This window comes from Piliocolobus tephrosceles, chromosome 20, assembly GCF_002776525.5.
Source record: "Piliocolobus tephrosceles isolate RC106 chromosome 20, ASM277652v3, whole genome shotgun sequence".
NCBI classification, from domain to species: domain Eukaryota; kingdom Metazoa; phylum Chordata; class Mammalia; order Primates; family Cercopithecidae; genus Piliocolobus; species Piliocolobus tephrosceles.
Genome location: NC_045453.1, coordinates 40,507,247 through 40,529,262, shown reverse-complemented (window position 1 = coordinate 40,529,262; position 22,016 = coordinate 40,507,247). Strand labels below are relative to the sequence as shown.

Here is a 22,016-nt window from a genome sequence, read left to right as displayed (position 1 = left end):
AATTGAGAATCGACTAGCTTTTTTCCCCCCAATTCAATTAATTCTTTAGGTGATAGGACATGTAGCATTCATGAGAAGGCATTTTTTTTTTTTTTTTTGAGACGGAGTCTCGCTCTGTCACCCAGGCTGAAGTACAGTGGAGCAAACTCAGCTCACTGCAAGCTCCACCTCCAGGGTTCATGCCATTCTCCTGTCTCAGCCTCCCGAGTAGCTGGGACTACAGGCACCTGCCACCATGCTCGGCTAATTTTTTTGTATTTTTAGTAGAGGCGGAGTTTCACCGTGTTCGCTAGGATGGTCTCCATCTCCAGACCTCTCCCAAAGTGCTGGGATTACAAGGCGTGAGCCACCTCGCCCGGCCAGGAAGACAAGTTTTTTTTGAGACAGGATCTCGCTTTGTCATCCAGGCTGGAGTGCAGTGACGTGATCTCAGCTCATTGCAACCTCTGCCTCCCAGGTTTGAGCAACCCTCTCACCTCAGCCTCCTGAGTAGCTGGGACCCCAGGCAGGTGACACTGTACCTGGCTAATTTTTTTGTAATTTTTGTAGAGATAGAGTCTGATTATGTTGCCCAGGGTGGTCTTGACCTCCTGAGCTCAAGTGATCCACTCGCCTTGGCTTCCCAATGTGCTGGGATTGCAAGTGTGAGCCACCACGCCCGGCCAGAAGACAATAGCCAGCCTTCTCAGAGTTCTGGTTGTGTTCTCACACATTGCCTGGGTTAACTAATCAAATCTTCCCACCAGTTATGAGGGAGGTAGTCCTTTTATCTTCATTTTGCAGTTAGGGAATGAAAGAAGCACAGAGAGGTTAAGTGACTTGCTCAAGGCCACACAGCTAGTGACTGTCCAGCTGTCCTCTTTCATATCCCATCTATGTGTGGGTTGGGCTTTCTATTTTGCTGCATTTACAAATGCGTCTACCCCTGTACTGCTTCCACATAGTTTTATTAATATTTACTAACATGTTATAGTAAGTTCTGATAACTGCAGGCAAGTCTCCCTCTGTGTTATTTTTCAAATTAGTCTTTATCCATTCCAGAGCCTTTGCTTGTTTATATTAGGGTCTCCCAACTTTGGTACCATTGGTACTTGGGTCTAGATTATTCTTTGTGGTAGGGTCTGTCCTGTGTGCTCTAGATGATGAACAGCATCTCTGGTCTCCATACCTAGACTTCAGACATTGCCAAATGTCAACTGGGGCCAAAAATCACCATTGGTTATAAACTATAATTCTGTATAAATTGTAGAGTCAGTGTATCAAATTTCAGAAACAGTTTGGTCTGACTGTTGATTGAAACCCTGTCAAATTTATAAATTAGTTTTGGGAAGAATCACTATCATCATAATATTGAGTCCTCTCAAACGTGGACCCACTTCACCTCAACATCTTCTCAATCTCATTTCATATCTTTTAATAACATTTTATAATTTTCCTCATGAAAGTTGTGTGCATCTTTTGTTAAATTTATTCCCGGGCGTCTTGTAGTGTTTTGCTATGATAAAGAGATTTTTTTCTTTTCTGATTCCAAGAATAGGTCATTATTGGTGTAAAAGAACATTAGTAATTTTTAATGTGTCTTGCATATGAAAATCTTCTTGAACTCTTTTATTAATTCTAATAGTCTGCACATCTTCTAGAATTTTTTTATGTAGATAATTATATTGTCTGCAAAATAATCACAATGTTGACCCATTGTTTAACATTCTTACACCTTTAACTTCTTTTCCTCATCTCATTGCATTGACTAAGACCTCCAAGAAAATGCTGAATTCTCGCAAGGACAGAGGGATACTTTCATTTTACAAGCAAAGAAACAAAGACTTGGGCCTGTCCAAGGTCATTCAGTGAATTAGAACAGAGTCAAGGCTGGATTCTAAGGTTTACAAACTCTTTTTCCCTTATTCCTTCTTGCTGCTTTTGTTTTGGTTAATTTAGTTAACAGAGAAACAATTTGCTGTCAGACCCTTTTCATTTTAAACCTGTTAAAGCCCTAAAAGAAAGTTACTTACAGTCTTTTATTACCTGCAGAGTATAATGCATCAGCGCACTGATATTGACACAAAACTTCTGTTATTTTCTCATTATAAAAGCATGTAAACTCTGTAATATCTACTAGTCTGCAAGTATGTTTCCACTTAGGAAGTGCCTGCAGTAGAGTCTTCCTGCTAGTGAGCGATATTAAGAGGATCTGGGCCTGGAGCGGTGGCTCAAGCCTGTAATCCCAGCACTTTGGGAGTGGGAGGTGGGTGGATCACGAGGTCAGGAGATCAAGACCATCCTGGCTAACATGGTGAAACCCTGTCTGTACTAAAAATACAAAAAACTAGCCGGGCGTGGTGGCGGGCACCTGTAGTCCCAGCTACTCGGAGGCTGAGGTGGGAGAATGGCGTGAATCCGGGAGGCGGAGCTTGCAGTGAGCCGAGTTCGGGCCACTGCACTCCAGCCTGGGTGACACAGCAAGACTCCGTCTCAAAAAAAAAAAAAAAAGAGGATCTGAGTTCTATAATAACAATAGCTATGTTTGATGGATCACTTAAAATGAAGCAGGTACTATGATAGGTACTTTACAAGTATGACCTCACTATGTCTTTATAACAATACTCTGAAGCGTCTATTATTATCTCTGTTTTACAGATGAGGAAACCGAGCTTCAGGGTATTAGGTAATTTGCCCAAGGCCTCTTGTTTCTAAGTTTGCTGAGCCTGGACTCAGACCTGGGTTGGACACCAAAGTAAATGGCCTACTTGCTATAGATTTTGGTCACCGTTAGGTGTACACACATAAAATTAATATTGGATGAATTCAAATTCAGTTTGACGGGTCTAGGAATTAATTGTTTTCACTGCTTTAGCTTAAGCAAATGAAGTTATCTCCTAGCATTACTTCCACATAAGTACCTACAAAGTAGTAATATATTTGATTTAGTAAATGCCTCCAATATGCTGGGCACATCATGCATATTATCTCTTATATGCATAACAAATCTGAAAGGAAAGCCTTGTTAGTACCACTTTAAGGATCAAGAGACTGGGGTTCATAGAGATTTAGTAACAGCTAGTAAGGAGCACAGCCAGTTTGCACACTGCTTCTTGCACCACATCAGGCCGACCAGTTGGCTTGTGAGCCCAAAGCTGTGTTTTGGTCACACTAGATTCTCAGTTGAAAAAATATAGTCCAGCAGCTGCATTTTAAAGAATCATTTCCATCATTATTCAGTATGTGGAACCCAAGAGGGCTTCTATAAACATGAGTACATGTTCCCAGACAAAGGAGATAATATCGATGACAAACAGCCATTATCTAGAACATCTGTTAGAGTGTTTCTCCTGGTTTTAAATAATGCATGGCATGCTCTAATTCAGGTGTACTCTGAAAACCCAGCAGCTTCTCCCGTGATTTCTGTGATCTCTGGGTATGATGAATGAGAATATCTGTTGATCATGGAGTACACCACTTAATCAAGCACTTTGGCTGCAGATCAAATTTTCTATATTTTTAACTATAATTATAGCTATAACCAACATTACTTATCTTGCTTTATAATTTACATAGTGATTCCACATTCAGTGTCTCATAAGCATTTAATCCCCAAAATGGGTCTGTTCGGCAGTCATTAATATTGGCCTCACAATAGTGTTTTTGAGGTTGCCCACATGTATTGACAAACAGAAGAGACATCCAAGAGATATTGTTCTTTAAGAATGATGGATTTTTGCAATATGGTTTAATGTGATACCATTTTAGTTTAATAGTGTTCAGAAAAGAAGATGAAGGAACATGTATTAAGCAGTTAGTTGATATCGCTGGGGGTAAGAGTTTCGCAAAAGCTTCTTCATTCTATTTTACATATGCCTGAATTCCTTTTATTAGTTTTTACATTTAAATTTGACAAATGCAAATGGTTTGTTTAAATATATATTTTACACAAATACAAAGTCATACAGGTATATTGTTTAAAAAATCGTACAGTCCTATAAGGCTGGTAATAAGAGAGATATTCTACCTTGTCACCTCCCTCACCCTCACCAGTATTAGAAGGCAACAACTCTGAATTCTTATAGAGCACTGTTTTAGGGATTAGGAGACTGGGATTCATAGAGATTTAGTAACAGCTAATGAAGAGCAGAGCCAGGTTTGATATTTATTACTCCATCTCAAATTGAGTGGTTTTACTGTTATTTGTTATTGTTTGGTTTTAGATATTATATATTGACTTCCTGCTGTGGAAGATGAGGATTCAGACTCCTTCCATACCTTCCTTCCATCCCTCATCATTCCACTGTGGTCATTTCATTAGTCAATGTGAGATATGCGCAGTAGTATGACTCTAGGTCAATACCACTTGCAGCCAAGCCACACCATGTGCTGTGTAGACTTACATTTCCATTCATGTACAACCTCTCCTTCAAAGTTGGTAACAGTCTCTTTTTAAAAAACTTTTGCTTGTTATTAAAAGAAAATCACTCATTCATTTTCAAGCTTTCTGCTGGAATCTTGTTTCTTCTCAAGACGATGCAGGGCAGGGAAGGTTCAAAATTGGGACTTAGCATGGGAGGGTTATTGGCTTCACCCAGGAAAAATTCAAGGTCAGTGGTGAGAGAAAGCAACTTTTAAAAAGCAGTGCTTGGCTCATAGGCAGTGTGCCCAGCATCAGCAGTGTACACTGGCAACTGTATTTATACCCACTTTGAATCACATGCTAATTAACAGGTGGGTTATTGAGAAGTTTCTGGAAAAGAGGCGGGAAGTTTCAGGAACCATTTAAGTTAACTTCCAGGCTGTTGCCATGGCCTGTTGCCATGGCGTTTACAGGCTGTCATGGCACTAGTGGAACTGTCTTCATGGTAATGAGCAGTGAGGCCAGCTGGAGGTTGCTTTGGTTGCTGTCTGTTGGTTTTGGGTGGCTTCTTCCCTGCATCCTGTTCCGGCTAGATCCTGCTTCCATCAGTGGGGTTGTGACTCGAAAATAAGTCCTGTCAGTCTCCTACCTCAAGGATATTCAAGTATTTTGGGAGCAGCTTTATCATCTTGATGACACCCCTCCTGGGTGTCCCCATCCTCTTGTCCCAAGATTGCAGGCCTCTCTCCGGACCTGCTTCCCCCGGCCACCCTGGAAGCTCCCTGAACTGTCAGCATCTAGTTCTTTCTGCTTTTCTTTTGGGATGGATCTCACCTCAAAAGAATGTTTTCTGGATACCACATCTTTCTTGATTTACTGCCTCCACCCCTGCCATTTCCTTGCCTCTTTTCAATTTCTGCTCCTTTAAATCATTTTAGAAGGGTTTGAGGAAGGAACAGTGATCAATACTTGTATTTGATCTTCCAGGTTTAACCTGAAGTTCCCTATATTTTATGACCAGAAAAAAAAAATAAAGGTTTTTTTTCTATTAGGGTAGAGAAACCTATATTTTCAAATTTCACTACTTGAATTGCTCTGTGCCTTGTCTTCATTATGTGGGTGCACCATTCACCAGGAACTGGTAAAATCCACATGGGGAAGCACCTCTCAAGTTGCTTTCTGCAAAAGGGCGCCTAAAAGAGACCCAAAAGTTAGGCCTGAAAAGTTGGAAAATGTCTTTATTTTATCCTTGTGCTTGTTGACAGCTTGCTGAATACAGAATTTCAGGTTGGAAACACTTTTTTTCTAGCTTTGGTGGTGTTGTTGAGAAGTCCAAAAACATTTTGATTATTAATCGTTTGTGTACACAATTTTATTTTCTTTATGGAAATGTTTAGAGTCTTCTCTTTGTTTCCCATACTCTAAAATTACCAAATAATAAGCCTTGGTATAAATCTATTTTCACCTATTTTGAAGAATATTTGATAGGGGATTGCAACCTGGAGACTCATGTCTTTCAGTTCTGGTAAACCTTATTGAGTTATTTATTTACTCGAAAAAAGAATATTCTCCTCTCTATGTTTTCACTCTTGAACTTTCATTGGTGGTTATTGACCCTCCTGGACTGATCTTCTAATTTTAAAGGTATTTTAAAGTTTAAATTCTATGTCTCTTATTTTTTTTTTTAAAGAGCTTTTGTTAACTATACTTCCCAAACTTCTGCTGAGTTTTTTTTCTACTATCACATTTTTAATTATTTTTTTAAGAGACAGAGGCTTGCTACGCTACCCAGGTGGAGTGCTACCCAGGTGGAGCGCTACCCACGTGGAGTGCAGAGGCTATTCACAGGTTTGATCACACAGTGCACTGCGGCCTTGGACTCCCGGCCTCAGGTGGTCTCCTGGCCTCAGTCTCCGCAGTAGCTGGGACTACAGGCATGCACCACCATGCCCAGCATATCTTTCAATTCTTAAGAGCTCATTTTTTGTTCTCTGACTGTTCCCTTTCTACAGAATATTGTTTTAGATTCATTGATATAGTAGCTTCTTTTGATTTCTCTGAAAATATTAATGCCACTTTTTTGGTATAATTTTTGTCTTTCTACATGGGCTCTGTTTCTTCTAATTTACTTTTTTTCTGTTTTCTCTTATGGGGGATCTACTTCTTGCTAGAGCTTTTCTTATAAGTCTGGGGATCCTTAGCTGTCTACTCAAATTTAAAAGTGGAGCACTGAAAAGCAGATTGGAAATTTTGTGCATATAGTTGAGGCTCATCACTTATGAGTTCCACTGTGTGGTAATCTTTTCAGGTCATCGTAGGAGAACTCTTGATGTCAGGATCTAGGTCCTTTCTCCTGTATTGGTCAAATTTCCCAGAGAATAATCTTCCCACTTTCTTTTGGGCAGTATATTTATTGACTAGTGAGTCTGGAGGTAAATAGGTTTGAGGGTTCCAGTACTCAGGGTGGAAATTCCATAGAATGAACTATTTGTAGTATGGACACCTGTCCTCCCATGTGCCTGATATCCCCCAGTCCAGAAACGTTCTACTTTATCTCCAGGAGAGTCAAGCTCAGTCTTCTAACACAGTGAGGGAGACGCAGCTCTCTGGAAGTGTGTCTTCCTCCATAGGTTTGCATCCAATTCCCCTACGTTCAATTCAGGCCCAGCTGGGCTCCCATTCTCTGGAGTAGGTGCCTCCAGAATTGTAGACTTCATGCTGCTCTCAGGCAGCATCAATTCACCAGGCACAGATCTGAACAATCCTGGAAATGAACTCCTAGACTCCCTTTGAGCTTCCCCAGTTGACACCACATGAAGCAAAGATGATGTTCCCCACTGGTCCAGGTTGACATGCCAGATTCATAAACTAAATAAATGATGTTTTTAAAAAGCCACCACATTTTTGAGTGGTTTATTTATGCCACAGTAGATATGTGGGAACAGACGTGCAGCACAGCATCTGCCGTTTAGTCGTACTTGGTGAAAGCTCACAGCGATTATTATTATTAATATTATTCTCATTGTTTAAACTGCATTCTTCCCTCCTGACCACGGATGAAGATATTCAGATACTGGACCGAAAAAGTCAGAAGACAGAAATCTTTTTGGAGATTTCTCTACAGACCCTTAATGAAAAATGTAGGATTCTGACTCATGACTACAGTTTATTGCCCATGGAATTATAAAAACAGAAAGGGTTCCATGTTCCTGTCTTATCAATTCCTCATCTTTAGATTGGCAAACATGCAAACTACTCAAACGTGATGTTTTCTACTGCTATCAGAGCTTTTAGAGGGGAGGAGCTGCAACTTATTCTTCTAGGGGCAGGGAAACCCCTAAAAATCTCCCATGACTCCATGGGAAAGCTGAAGGAAGTTTGAACTGAATTGTTGGTCCAGTAAGGTACCCTGGACCAATGCAGGGGAACCCTGAACACCGAGATGATGATCAAGGTGGCATGGACTGCATCATGGGGATTTTGAGGACAGAGTTAGTCAGACTTCAGGGTTCTATTCACCATCTCTCCTGTGAATGAAGCAACCTCTGGCTGGGGTTCCTTTCACCATAAACATCGATAAGCTTGTAGATAGCTATTTTGTCTTCTTTTTCTGGGCTTGTTATGCAAACTCAACTTTCTTCATTGCTCTTTGCCAAGTCTCCTCAACTGTTTTTTCCACACACACTTTAAAGTGAGAAGACTAAATCTAGACACAATTAGAGCTCAATCAAGGTTGCTTAACACAAAAGAGGCTGGTCCTTGACCCCCACATTTCATATATGTGCAGGTGCTCCTAAGGGCATCATCCTCACATGCTTTCTTTATAACTTTTATTGAGCTTAGGGTCCACTATGACTCCAAGATTTTTTCTATTCCCTGATATCTGCGCTCTTTTTTCTTCCTCCCAGTTTTTACTGGTTGGCATAGTGTAGCCAATCCCAATTAATACACTTGGCTGACAGGGCACTCCCTGATTCTTACCGCTTTCCTGGCTTAATCTTACCATTCTCCCTCTTATTCATTATATTCTTGGTATATTGGCCTTCATTCAGTTTTTTAGCCCAGTTAGCTCTTTTCTTTTTCTTTTTATTGCTCAATGTGCCTGGCATTCAGTAATCTGTAGCAAATGCAGTCAGTGCTCCATTCGTATCCCCTTAGCATTCACTATCAATGGCTTCCTCCTCAAGCATATGTGCACATCTCCACCTGGGGCTTCCTGGGGCTTGGGAAGCAAGCTGTACTGTGGGTAGGGAGGGCTGGAGGTGGGGATTGGGTGGAGTGGGACGGGGGGAGAAGGAAAGGGTTGATCCATTGAAAGCAACTCTCAAGCATGATGGACGGAAATTTGTGGATCAATAATCCACCTTCATGTTCCACACCATCTCCCCAAATTCCCGAGCTGGAAGGACTGTGCCTCCATTGCTCATAGCACTAACTTGCTCATTGGCACTCTTCCCTGCCTTATTTCCTCAATCCCCTACCCATGTTTCTTGAAGTCATCTCCCAAATAACTACTTACACTCCAATCCTTGCCTCAGATCTAAGACATGGGGTTTATTGTATGTTTGTGGTTATTATTAACAGCAGAATGGCTATGGTAAAACATAATGTCTCAACCAGGCGCCTCACAAGATGCCACCAGCTTCAGTTCATAGAAGGTGTTTTGCAGTTGAAATACCTGGTTATACTCTGACAGGGTTCACATTCATTCATTCAGCCATTCAGCAAATATTGATTGAGTGCTTACTCTTAGCCAGAGGTAGGGATTGCAGCATCAGAAGTGGCTGCAAGTGGTTGCAAATCCGAATTAGAATTACTGCTGGGAAAAGAGGAAGGTAGCCCTAATTCTGGAGAAACAGAAAGGCAGCCCTAATCCCTTCCCACTCCACTCTGACTCCATTTCCCTTTCCCTCCCCTCAGCATTCTGGCTGCTCCTTAAACAGAACTCAGTCAGCTCCCCTCTGAAGTTTTCCACCTTCTTCATGAGATCTTCAGAGCTCAACCCCTTTCTTTAACAGCTGCTCCTCCAATCCCTTAGCCTGAACTAGTTCCTCAGGGTGAATCAGCTTATCTCCTCTATCCCCTCTTCTAAGCATTTAGTTTCACCCTCCTCTGCTTTGGCATCACCTATTACCTAGCTATGTCCTAGACTATGGCATGGCACATGCCTACTTAGAAATGTGTCTCCCTTTCTAATTTGCAATAGACATACATGGCAGCTGTTGTTGCCACACCTGTATCCCACTGCCCTTACCACTTTGGGGGCACACTGACCTGATTTCCAGCTGGCTGCACCTGCATTTATTGATCTGAACTTGACTTCCCACCTGTGCAGCGATCACCCACAGGGATGGTAGACTTGATCACAGGCCCTTTCAAGGCTGCTTCCTTTCCCTATCCCGCCTCCCTATTCCTCTACCGATGTTTTCTTCACCTTCCAAATAAACCACCTGTGGTTGAATCCTTAATTTAGAATCTGCTTCTGGGTTAGCCCAAACAAAGATTTAGTTTTAAATTTATAGTTAATTTTAAGCAAAATATATGGATTTCTATTTCTTGTTCCATCAAGTACAGACACTATATCGTAATACTTTTTTAATTTTATTTTACTTTAAGTTCTGGGATACATGTGTAGAACATGCAGGTTTGTTACATAGGTATACATGTGGCATGGTGGTTTGCTGCACCTATAAACCCATCATCTAAGTTTTAAGCCCTGCATGGATTAGATGTTTGCCCTAATGCTCTCCCTTCCCTTGCCCCCCATCCCCTGACAGGCCCCAGTGTGTGTTGTTCCCCTCCCCGTGTCCATGTGTTCTCATTGTTCAACTCCTACTTATGAGTAAGAACATGTGGTATTTGGTTTTTTTGTTCTTGTGTTATTTTGCTGAGGATGATGGTTTCCAGCTTTATCCATGTCCTTGCAAAGGACATGATCTCATTCTTTTTATGGCTGCATAGTATTCCGTGGTGTATATGAGCCACATTTTCTTTATCCAGTCTATCATTGATGGACATTTGGGTTGGTTCCATGTCTTTGCTATTGTGAATATTGCTGCAATAAACATATGTGTGCATGTGTCTTTAGTAAAATGGTTTATATTTCTTTGGGTATATACCCAGTAGTGTGATTGCTGGGTCAAATGGTATTTCTGGCTCTAGATCCTTGAGGAATCGCCACACTGTCTTCCACAATGGTTGAACTATTCAGAACTTGTTATCGGTCTATTCAGGGATTTGACTTCTACCTGGTTTAGTCTTGGGAGGGTGTACGTGTCCAGGAATTTATCCATTTCTTTTAGATGTTCTAGTTTATTTGCGTAGAGGTGTTTATAGTATTCTCTGATGGTAGTTTGTATTTCTGATTCTTTTCAGTCTAAGATCAGATATTTCACCTCCTTTCTCTTCCACCAGTTCTCTATTTTTCTATATGTATTTCTAGTTCTGTCTTCACTTTTACAGTGTTTACTTTGCTAACATTTACATTCTGTAATAACATTTGAATAATCTTGGTTTTTTTTTTTCCCTGTAAGTTGGTTCTAAAAGTTGAAAACCAATAAACTAAGTGTACATTATTATGCCTTTATATCTACCTTGAATTGCAGGGCCAAGTGGATTTGCCTTTTCTTCTTCATGAGTTCCATGCCAAGAATCCTACATCACTCAAAGGAGGATGTTTCTAGCACCAAGGGCAAATAGAGTCCCCTTTTTACCCACCATTGATTTCTCACAATCATGTCACAGTGTAGTCTGTTTCACAGCGGAAGCTTGATTCTCTTGCGCAATTTTGTTTCCCTAGTACTCCTCCTCTTATCCCAGGTTTTGCTTTCTGCAGTCAGTTACCCACAGTCAACTGTTTTTATATTTTGAGAAAGAAAGAGAACACACTACACACTTACCTAATTTTTATTACAATATATAGTTATACTCTTTCTATTTTATTATTAGTTTTTGTTGTCAATCTTTTACTGTCCCTAATGTATAAATTAAGCTTTATTATAGGTATATATAGAAGAAACAGTATACATTGGGTTTAGTACCATCTGTGGATTCAGGTATCTACTGGGGTTCTTGGAACACATTCCCTGAGAATAAGGAAAAACGACTATATATATATTTTTTTCTTGTAGAGATGTCACCACGCCACAGCTATTTTTAAACTTCTTACTGATTCTATCAGTTGGTTTCATCCCAGTCTTTCATGAATATATTCTTTGTGGAGCCTATGTATTTTCTATTCTGATTTGGATTTTTGCTTTATAGACCTACTTTACAACTTTCACTCTTGCATTTCTTTTAGCTGCACTTTAGGGCTCATTCTACTGTTTTTTGTATGCGACTCTTTCAGTCTATTAATTTTTATTCTTCTTTTGTGGTGGCACAGCCTTAAGTAATTTCTGTGAAAAAGATATTAGGAGATTTATTTTCTGAGTCCTTGAATTATTAAAATGTGTTTATTTTATCTTAGATTTAATAATAGTTTGGTTGGGTATAAAATTCTTGCATACATTAATTTGAGTATAAAATTATTGTAAATTAATTTTCTGATAGAAACCTGAGTACTTTTCTGCATTGGCTAATAACACCCAGTATTGTTGATCTTAGTATGAGCCTCAATCCTTTGTATATGCCTTAAGTTTTCTGTCTTTAAGCATTTTATATTTTCGTTATATCCTTGGGATTCTGATATTTCATAACTATGTACACAGTTCTGAATCCTTTTTCACTCATTTTGCTGGCATGCTGTGGGCCATTTAAAGATGTAGATTCAGATTAAATTCTCTGGCAGCCTTTCTTCTCTTATTGCATGTCTTTGATAATCCCCTCTCCACTACCCCTGTGCCCCTGCATTTCATCTGAAACTGCTAATGCTCAGGTCATTTTCCTGAGTTGATTCTCTGTGCATTGTACCTTCTCTATTATGATTTTGACCATTGTATATTTGCTCTGGATTCTAGGAAATTACCTTGACATTATTTCTCAACATTTACATCTGATTTTCAAAACCAGAAAACCTATTTTCAATTTCCCAGAGCTCTTTCTTATTTTTTGTTCAAGTTTTAGAACATTTCATTCTTGTTTTGTAGATGTGATATAATCTCAAAATCCTTCTGAGGTCATTAATTAGAGTGTTTTTTTTTTCTTCATTTCTTCTTTGGTTGCCTGAATTGTGTTTGTTTCCTTTGGTGTTGTTTAGTCCTGTTTGCTTGGTGCTTCTGCTTCATGTAGTAGTTAGTATTCTCCATATTCCTGGTGATCTGTTTCGGTGTTCATTTTTAAGAAGGAAGACATGGATCCATTTTTCTAGGTAGCTGGTGTGCACTTTTGCTGCTATTAGTTGCGTGGTTTGGGTGAAGCACCTGCATGAGGGCAGGGCTAACTGACTAGATAGGCTTCACATTAGAGAGAAGAGGCAGGGAAGGAGGTTTTGGGCCCGGGGACCCCCAAATGCCAGAATGAGGAGTGCATGGCCATGGGTGCTGGTACACACTCTAGGAGTCCTGGCTCCTAACTCCTAGAAAGCGTGTTCAATTTAGAAGAGAAAGCTTTGTTGTCGCCGTGGTCTTTCTCTTCCCCAGGAGCTAGAGGAACAAGCTGGGTGGGCAGCCTGCCCTCTTTGTGCTCAGACTTGGAGGAAAAGTAGGGCAGGGTGTAAGAAATGAATGGTGCAGTAGGTTGGGAGTAGGTTTTTAATTCCTCTCCTATTTTGCAGTTCCTTTTCCTCAATTGCTCAGTCCTAGTCTGCTGGCTGCGGAGCCTGTGTCCTGCTGGCAGGATGGCCCTTTCCCTGCGGTCCCCTCCTGTGCCTTCTGAGCCACCGTTTCCCTCACACAGGCTTGTTCATCAATACGCTCCGGCCACTCACACCCTAGCGTTATTTTTTAGAAACCTCTCATCCTTTGCTTTTTGGTTTCCCTACTGCTATCCTTTGCTCTTAAGAGATTTTTATTCTTTGATTCCTCCATGTTCAAGGTGTCTTAGGAGAAGAGGAAGACAAATAGTATGTCCTGTCTCTATCTACAATTTGCCCCCTTTTGAGATTTCTACTTTGGGTTAATTTTCCTGGTATTAGAACAAGTCCTGCAATTTTGACCAAGCCCAGGTATGGGAAATAATTTGGTGTTCCTTTCAGCTGATGTTTCAATATTTGTTCATTTGAAGAGAGGTGGCCAGGAGGGGTGCTGGGCAGCAATGGCTGGTGGTGGCTTGGCGGGTCCCTGGCTGACCCAGGTGACTGTGCCCTGTCCCTAACTCACAGGCCCCAGTCCATCAAACAAAAGCCGGTTCTTAGCCAGCACCAGCCACTCTAGGTAGAAGTCATTAACCACAGGTAGTTACCTAAGCTTGACCCCTGGGAACTCTGATTCCCTACCCCTGGAAGCTTATTTTAAAATATCTCCTTTGCCCACACTAGATGAGACATGCTCTGCTGAATGCAGTTTTCTTCATGTGACTCTATTTCCAGTAGCGTTTGGGCATCTCTCACCGAGAGCTCTCTCATCCACGGGCACCTCTGTGCAGGTGGCTTTCCAGGAGAGCCCAGCTGGGAGCACAATTCGGGAGAATTTCAGAGCCTTCTTTCTGTGCCCAGCAGAGCCACTCTAAGATCCACTGGCGCTGAGACTGCACCCACTCTTGGCTGCCTTTCCAGGCCATTCAGCAGCCCATTGTTTACCACAGCCACACTCGAGTCTCTCGGGCTGTGCCCATTTCCAGCAACTCTGAGCGGGGTCACCAATTAAAGGAGGAAACAAAACGTTTCCTGAGCCGGCGGCCTCCGGCTGGCTCTGCTTCCTGTTGCTGTGTGAGTGCGGGGCTCCCGCGTTGCCCACGGCTCCCACCGTTCTCCATGTGTGTCCCTCTCCACGTCTTCTTTATTCCTCATTAGCTTTGGTTTCCTCTCTCCCCCTCCCTCTTTTACATGTCTGTTATTTCCAACCCTTTAGCCACACAAAATGAGGGGTGCCCTTTTCCTGTTGCCTCGGGAGTCACTCCTCCCTCGGCCGTCACCTGCGGATGCCGGGCCATGGCACTCGGCCACTTCTCGGCCACAATGGGAGCTCTCAGAGCCGGGCGGCGCAGCCTGGGCCGGGTGCCAACATGCCACAGCGAGGCAGCTCGGCCTGCAGAGGGGCGTGAGCCTGGCAATCAGACCCTCGCAGAGCCGCCACCGACTTGCTGTGGGGTCTGGGGCAAGTCACTTGACCTCTGCTTAGCTCCTCGTCCCAGACAGGAAGTGAGGATGGCTTCCCTGGGATGCTGGAGGAATTGCCAATGAAGGCAGGACGCCTCCTGGCCCAGGCCTGCAGACCCACTGCCAGCCTCTTGGATGAGTGGTTTTGTGCATGCTCTCAGACAGAAACACACACACACAAATACACATGCACATATGTAGACACACATGCAAGCATACATATATTCATGCATTCATATATGTACTCACAGACATAAACATAAATACATATGCACACAGATATACATACATTTACACACAAGCACACATGAACAACCAATGCAGACACACACAAACATGCACACTCAGGCACATAAATATCCCCACACCCACACAAGCACATATACAGACATACACACTTTTTATACCCTTAACACACACAATTGCAGATGTATTCTTATACAAAATACGCACGTATACATACACACATTTACACACAGACATACACACTCACAGACAAATGCATGTTCACCATAATCAAGGTTACATATAAGAGTGTGTATATGAGTGGGTTTCCCAATGAAACAAATATAAACCAAATAAAATTTCCACTTCTCTTTATGGAAATGAAACAAACAGCTTGAAATCTCTGGGATTTCGCCTGTTCTTTCCTTGTCATACATGTCAAAAGTCCATGGCCCGTGTGTGCTAGTCATTGTGCCAGGCACAGTGAGGCATATGACAAACAGCTGATGTGGTCTCAGGCCTTGAGGGACTTATGGGCTCTTTGGGGAACACAAGCCAATGACTCAGGGCACTGATGTACTAACACACTCGGGTAGGGAGCTTATGGGAGGGTCCAGCTGTGGCACAAAAGATGGAATGTTGCATGTGGCCAGAGGAGGAGGATCAAGGAGGGCTGCATGGAGGCAGAGGCTCTTGATCTGGATGACTCCACCAGATCAGGGTGGAACACTTTAGCTGGGCTTGGTATCAGAGCCACAGACAGTGACTCTGACTCCAGACATGCATGTGGAATGTGTGGGAAAGAGCAAAGCGTCCCATCAATTCATTCTTCTTTGAAGAGGTGGCTTTAAGTGCCTGCCATGACCACAGGGGTTGGGGGATTCTCAGCTACATCTGGGCCACTGCAGGCATCAAAGCTGGAGAAACAGAGCTGACCGCCACTCGAGCACCTTCACACCTAGCCTTGCTCGACACTCTCAGTGAACTGCTTGCACATTTTTTTTTTTTCTGTAGCTGTGTATCTGTGGTGATAGACTGTATTTTTTAAAAGCAATTGCATCAGTATTTTTGTTCCACATGCTCTTCCAGAACCTTGCCTCATTTCAACCAAGAGGTGGAGTCTGTTTCCCTCCCCTTGCACCAGGGTAGGACTTTGTTGACTACCTTGCTGAATAGAATGTGTGACCTTGGGGCTATGCCATGGAAGGTGGTAGTGTTTCCTCATGGCTGTCTCTTTGGGTCAAGTGCCTTGGGAGCCTGGCACACATGGGAAGTCCAACTGTCCTGAAGGTGCTGTGCTGGAGAGATCATGTGGAGAGACCACGCAAGGACAGAGAGAGATGCTGGGGTCAGGGATGAGCCCCTGCTGGTCCAGCCCCAGCTGTTTGCATCTCCCCAGGACTGGCACCAGCCATGAGCGAGGGGCTTTCTGATGACTCCATTCCAGCCTTTGGGCTGCCCAGCTGATGCCTGGTAGAGCGGAGATGCACTCTTCCTACAGAGCCCTATGCAAATGGCATCTTCAGGAACCAAACAAACTTGCTGTTGGCTTAAGCCACCAAGTTTTGTGGAGGTTTGGTACCCAGCAACAGACAATTGGAGCATCAGTTCAAGCAAACGTTTGATCATGTTTGCCCTTAAGGGCTGAGACAAACCTTGGGAAATCTTAGTTACTCTTGGAGATCTTATTCAAAAGGCAAAGTCTTCATATGTGGACTTTTAAAAAATTGCACTCCTCTTGGAACACCGGAGAGGAAAAATCCAAAGGATCCGAGGTGCCTCTTTACAGGCAGGTGGCTTTATCTAAACACACGATCATACAAACCACCTGCTGTCCTGCCTTTTCATGAACTTGGCTTCTTTTCTACCAGGTGTAGGGAACACAGCCATTCAGCATAAACAACAATTTCCTTGGGCTTAGAAAGTCTAATGAAATGAAAGTGACAATCCTGGCATATTTGGGATTAGTCTTTGAATCCGTATGGTTCATTCTGTAAGGCATACTGACCTCCCACACTAGCAAAGGGGACAGCCCCTTACAGCCAGGGGTCTCTAGAATGGAGAGTCGCCTGTTCCATCTGCTTCATGATACATGAAGTTACTTGAATGTACCTGCTAGTCAAGTCATAGAAAGTTAAGAGACAGAGAGAGGACATCTTGACTTAAAAATACATGTTTAAAAGCATTTCCAATCCACCATAGGTGAGCATTTTCATAAAATACAATAACAGGCTGAGTGTGGTGGCTTACTCCTGTAATTCCAGTGCTTTGGTGGCCAAGGAGGGGGAATCACTTGAGACCAGGAGTTTGAGACTGCAGTGAGCTATGATGGCAACCCTGCACTTCAGCCTGGGCTACAGAGTGACTCTGTCTCTAAAACAATAAGAATAAAAATACAATGCAATAACAATGAATTACTAAGAAAATGAAATAAAAATATACACTAAAATTCAAGCCTAAAGTTATTACTAGATTTAACAGACCTAAAGTTACTCTGCTTAATTAGGTATCAAAGTCTCCAAGGGGTTGCCCTCCAAATCTCCCCCGATCTCACTGCAGATCAGCACAAATCCTCAGTGCACCAGCTCAGGTGCCCAGGACCACCCACTGACTAGCACAGGTCTAGAGAGCAAACAGAAGCTATTTTCAGGAAGGCAGGGTTGGAATGGGAAAGGTGCGAAGGAAAAAAGCCATCAAATCTGTGGGACCCAGGTGTAAGAAGTAAGAGAAGTGGGCTGTCTTCAGCAGGGGAAGCGCCAAGACAGAGAATGTTAGGGTTCCATACAGACTGACTTGGTTCACTCTTTGTTTTTTAGCCTGAGGTTGATCTTAAGATCAGATAAGAGTCTCCACTGGAGAGAGGGTGGACAGGGCACGCGGATTTGTAACTTCTGGCATTCTGGCAGAGACTGGTATTAGGGCTCCCTTAATTAAAAGCAGATTCTATTTCCAGTCCTCTAAAGAGCCAGGCCAAGCACACAGTCCTCACCCCATGGTATTCTTCTTGGACGTTTGAACCTTGGAGTTGCAGGAATTCTGAGGATGCTTCAGCGTGTGTGTGTGTGTGTGTGTGTGTGTGTGTGTGTGTGTGTATGTATGTGGTGTATGCCAGTCCAGTATCTAGCAATCAACTTCCATGGTGGCATGACACTTGTAGCATGGCTGATGGATATGTCCTTTCCTTCTTGGATAGTGTCTGTTCTAACATGTCATCTGGGATCCCTTGGAATCTTCATGTACAGAACCGGTTGCTGCCTCATTGAGTTGGTGGGCACAGAATAGCTCCTGGTTGGCAGCATGGGTTGTGCAGAAGGACGGATCCTGCAGGTAAATCACAGCAGATCTTGGCCATGTTTGCAAGTATGTTACTTAAAAATTTCCAATTCTAATGCATTTAAGAGTTTTCAGGATTCATGTCATTTTCACCCGTCTTGCATTCTGCTGTGTTTTCTTGGGTGGAAGGGAAAAGCATAGCCTTACAATTCACAGGCATCACCCATGTCATTTCTCAGCATTATTGCATCCCATGGCCCTCAAATCTTGCTCATATTTTGTTACCACTTATAGCAATTTGGCGTTATTACAGAGTTTCAAATCCCAACATTTTTGGGGGGAGCATTCATAAAAATCTCATATGACATTTATGCCAGTTTAATAAAATATGATGATACCCAGCAATTTCACTTTCATCATTTAGACCAAAGGAATATTTGTACACATGCACGAGGTAGTATGTGAAAGGACATACGTTATGGCAATTTCTGGAAAAATACAAATTTAGAAATGCCCTAAATAACCATCAAAAGGGGGATGGACAGATAAACTCAGATTCATTCACACAATGGGATACTCTCTGGTGGTAAAAAGCACGAGACATATCTGTAAGTGGGAACATGGAAGGGTCTCAAGATGCACTGTTGACCAAGGAAAGCGATTTCCAGATAATACACGCAGCACGATAGCATTGCTGAAGGAAACAGAACCTCATAAACTATAAAGCGTGACCACAGGTTTTCTAAGGGTACATACCTCATAGAAAATAATTTGTAGTGCACCATCCAAAACGATGACAGTATCTCCTATAGTAGGAGAGGAGGAAACGGAGAGCGGTGGTACTCAAAGGGGATTTTTAGCCTTACTTGTAATTCTTGGATTTTTTTTTTTTTTTTAATGAGGAAACATTACCCATGTCTTATTTATGTAGTAATAAAATCATGTCAGAAATCCGGGTACACTGATGAGCATGGCTATCACCCCCGGCAATGTCTATCTGAGTAAAGGCCAAATAAAGATAAGAGAAAGAGACAATAGCACTCACAGGGTAGTGCTTAAGGCCAGGGCCCATGACTCCAACTGCCAGAGCCTCCAGCTACAGCTCCACCCCACAACCCACTGGGCTGCGGCAACCCTCAGAGGTTTCCTGGGCTTGCTGCCAGCTGTGGGGTTAGGAAGTTAAGAGAATGAACCCTGAAACCAAGCCACCTGGCTTCCCATTTTTCCGATCCTTCCAAGCCATGCGATCCCTGGGGAAGTCATGCATCCCTCAGTGCTTCAGCTCCCTTGAGTGTCAAGTGGGTATAAGAATAGGGGGGTATTGTCGGAGTTAAATTAAATCATATGACCAAACCTTTAGAATGGTACCTAGGACAGAGACGTCTCCACATAAATATTATATGCTACTATTAATCTTCCAAAGCTTTTCTTTTTTTCTTCCCCAGAAGTTTCTTTAGGGACTCAGATGTTTAATTTCCACTAAGATCAAGCCAGCTCCAAAGCCTCCTCCTTTATTTCAGATCCTTGATAAGTAGCATTACGGGAAGGTTTGAAAGAAAGTCAGGTCCAACATTTCCTTGTACGAATGGAGAAACTGAGGCCCAGAAATGCAAGTCTCATTGCTGGTCCTCCCAGGAAGTCAGCAGAAGAGCTAGCCCAGACCTCCTCCCTCCTGACCCCTCTGGCTAGCTCTGTGACCATTGGTACCATGCACTCTTCTGACAGGAAAGAGCAGGAGTTGAGCTGGGTGCCCTGGCTCATGCTTGGAATCCCAGCACTTCGGGAGGCTGAGGCAGGAGGATTGCTTGAGCCCAGGAGTTCAAGACCAGCCTGGGCAACATGGTGAAAGCCCATCTCTACAAAAAATATAAAAAATTAGCTGGGCATGGAGGTGTGTGCCTGTAATCCCAAGCTACCTGAGAGGCTGAGGTGGGAAGATCACCTGGGACTGTAGTGAGCCGTGATCACGCAACTGCACTCCAGTCTGGGTGATGGAGTGAGACCTTGTCTAAAAATAAAAATAATAATAATAAAAAAGGAAGCTGGAATTGGCTTGTGGAACAACAGAATTGGAATTTTTCTCAAAAGACTGACCTATCCCACTTTGGAAAATGGGCAAAATACTCCTGCAGCTCTGGCGACATTCTATGGAGTCCTCAGTTATGACCGTGACAATGGTACAGACAGGCTCGACCCTGCTGGTGCCACACAGCAGGGACTGTGGGAGCCTGACAATGAGCTTTCATGGCCCCAGGACAGGACAGAGAGGAGGCACCTCCGCAGGAGGCTTGGAGATTGAGATGTGCTCATTGCAGGCAGGCAGCTGCCCTTGCCATGGATGAGAGCAGCCCCTCTCTTCTTCAATATTGACCAGCAAAGAAACAAAAATCCATCTTAATACTTTTTCAGTGGAAAATGAAGCAGTTTATTTAATATTATTTGGATAACAAGCGTCCACATGAACAGGATTCGAATGTCAGTTGTCTTCGGGGAAAAAAGATTTATTGGTTGGTAAATATTGAGAAAGAAAAGCTGATAAAGAACAGTTTCAGCTGCGGCTTCTGCCCAGAGCAGGAGAACAGGCCTGTGTTGTATTTTGGGGCCCTGGGAAGGCAAAAAATTGTGAATGTCTTTCTTTGTTGGTGGGTGTAAAAGTGGAGCCCGCTACAAATAATTTCTTATTTCTTGTCGCATAGATTTTAAATTATGTAGCTTCCCTACCTTGTTAAGTATTAAAGCGGTCTTGTTTAAGGAAGAGACACTTAAATAATGAAGCTTATGTATCTTGTTTTCAGACATCAATATCTGGCTTTGAGTGGCACAAATAAATAAAGGAATGTGGATTCAGACCTCACTGGGGTGCTTGGCAATTCTAATTCTACCCCAGACTGCAAATGGACACAAAACTGTTGCGACTTTTGTTGAAGAGGAGAAGGATGGGTGAGCATGTGACGTTGGGAAATTGTATTTTCTTCTTCGAGTTCTTCTGTTTCCGAATATTTAATCCTACTGTTCTCTTCTTTAGTGAAGGTCTCTTTAGTAAATAATCTCTGCTGAAATTTCTTCGGGCAGCACAGAAGCTGGATTCAGAAGCACACAGGTCTGGGGATGCAGGCTTCGGCCACCCTGATGCGAGGAAAGACTGCCATCTCGTGGTCAGCTCGATCTTGGCACCTTGGTGAGGGTCCAGGCTGCAGAAAACCGGGCTTGGGGAGGAAATGATGCTGCAAACTGAATTTCTGCGGGACAGTGTGGATGTCTTTAGAAAACACCCAGAAAAGAGCTGAGTGCCACCCAAGGTAGGCGTCAGTGAATCCTCTGCAGGTGTGTTGTCATCCCCTGAGCCAAACACACACTTCACACACACGCTGTAGGCTGCGTGAAAATGAGGTAGAAATGTGGGGAAAACATAATCCTGTGGAGAGAACAAAGAGCTGAACATGTAAATGCCTCCGGCACGCCTGGCAGAGAGAACACTCAGGCTGAGAAAAGGGGACAGTAACTTGTACCAAAGATAAGGAAGTAGCCTCTGGGAAATCAATCAGCAGGGTATCTGGTCAACCCCTCAGACAAAGTCAGGTCTGAGCAGGCAAGATCTATGGATCTGATTTACTAATATTTTCACAATTAAAAAGAATCTGATTGTAAAACTGTTACATGTGTTGTGAGAAAAAAAGAAAAAACAAACAATATAGAAATGTACAAAGAAGAAAATGAAAGACTGGAAGCGTCCTCACCTTAGGGACATTATTAACGATTAGGTGGCCAATCTTCCAGACATCTTGCTACAAATATATCCAAATGGAAATTAAAAATGCACTTTCACATAAGTGCAATCAGACCTTGTGCTCTTCTATCCCATAACCTGCTTTTTCATTCGACACTATGACAGAAGCATCTTTCCAGGTCAATAAACAAAGGTTGGCTTCATAGTTTTTTTTTTATCAATTACATAAAGCTAATGGTATGTAATATTGATTT

The 22,016-nt window shown here is 42.7% G+C and overlaps 2 long non-coding RNA genes across 2 annotated transcripts in view; one reads left to right on the top strand and one right to left on the bottom strand.

The window, feature by feature from the left end:
• The window catches only part of LOC111526242, a 43,202-nt gene extending 22,034 nt beyond the window's left edge, over positions 1–21,168 (top strand). The window contains exons 2-4 of the long non-coding RNA XR_002726305.1: positions 17,956–18,089; positions 20,831–20,975; positions 21,108–21,168. This is a non-coding gene — a long non-coding RNA (uncharacterized LOC111526242). The remainder of the gene's footprint in view (positions 1–17,955; positions 18,090–20,830; positions 20,976–21,107) is intronic.
• The window catches only part of LOC111526241, an 89,348-nt gene continuing 83,981 nt past the window's right edge, over positions 16,650–22,016 (bottom strand). The window contains exons 4-5 of the long non-coding RNA XR_002726304.2: positions 17,752–18,083; positions 16,650–17,135 (exon numbers count right to left, since the gene is read on the bottom strand). This is a non-coding gene — a long non-coding RNA (uncharacterized LOC111526241). The remainder of the gene's footprint in view (positions 17,136–17,751; positions 18,084–22,016) is intronic.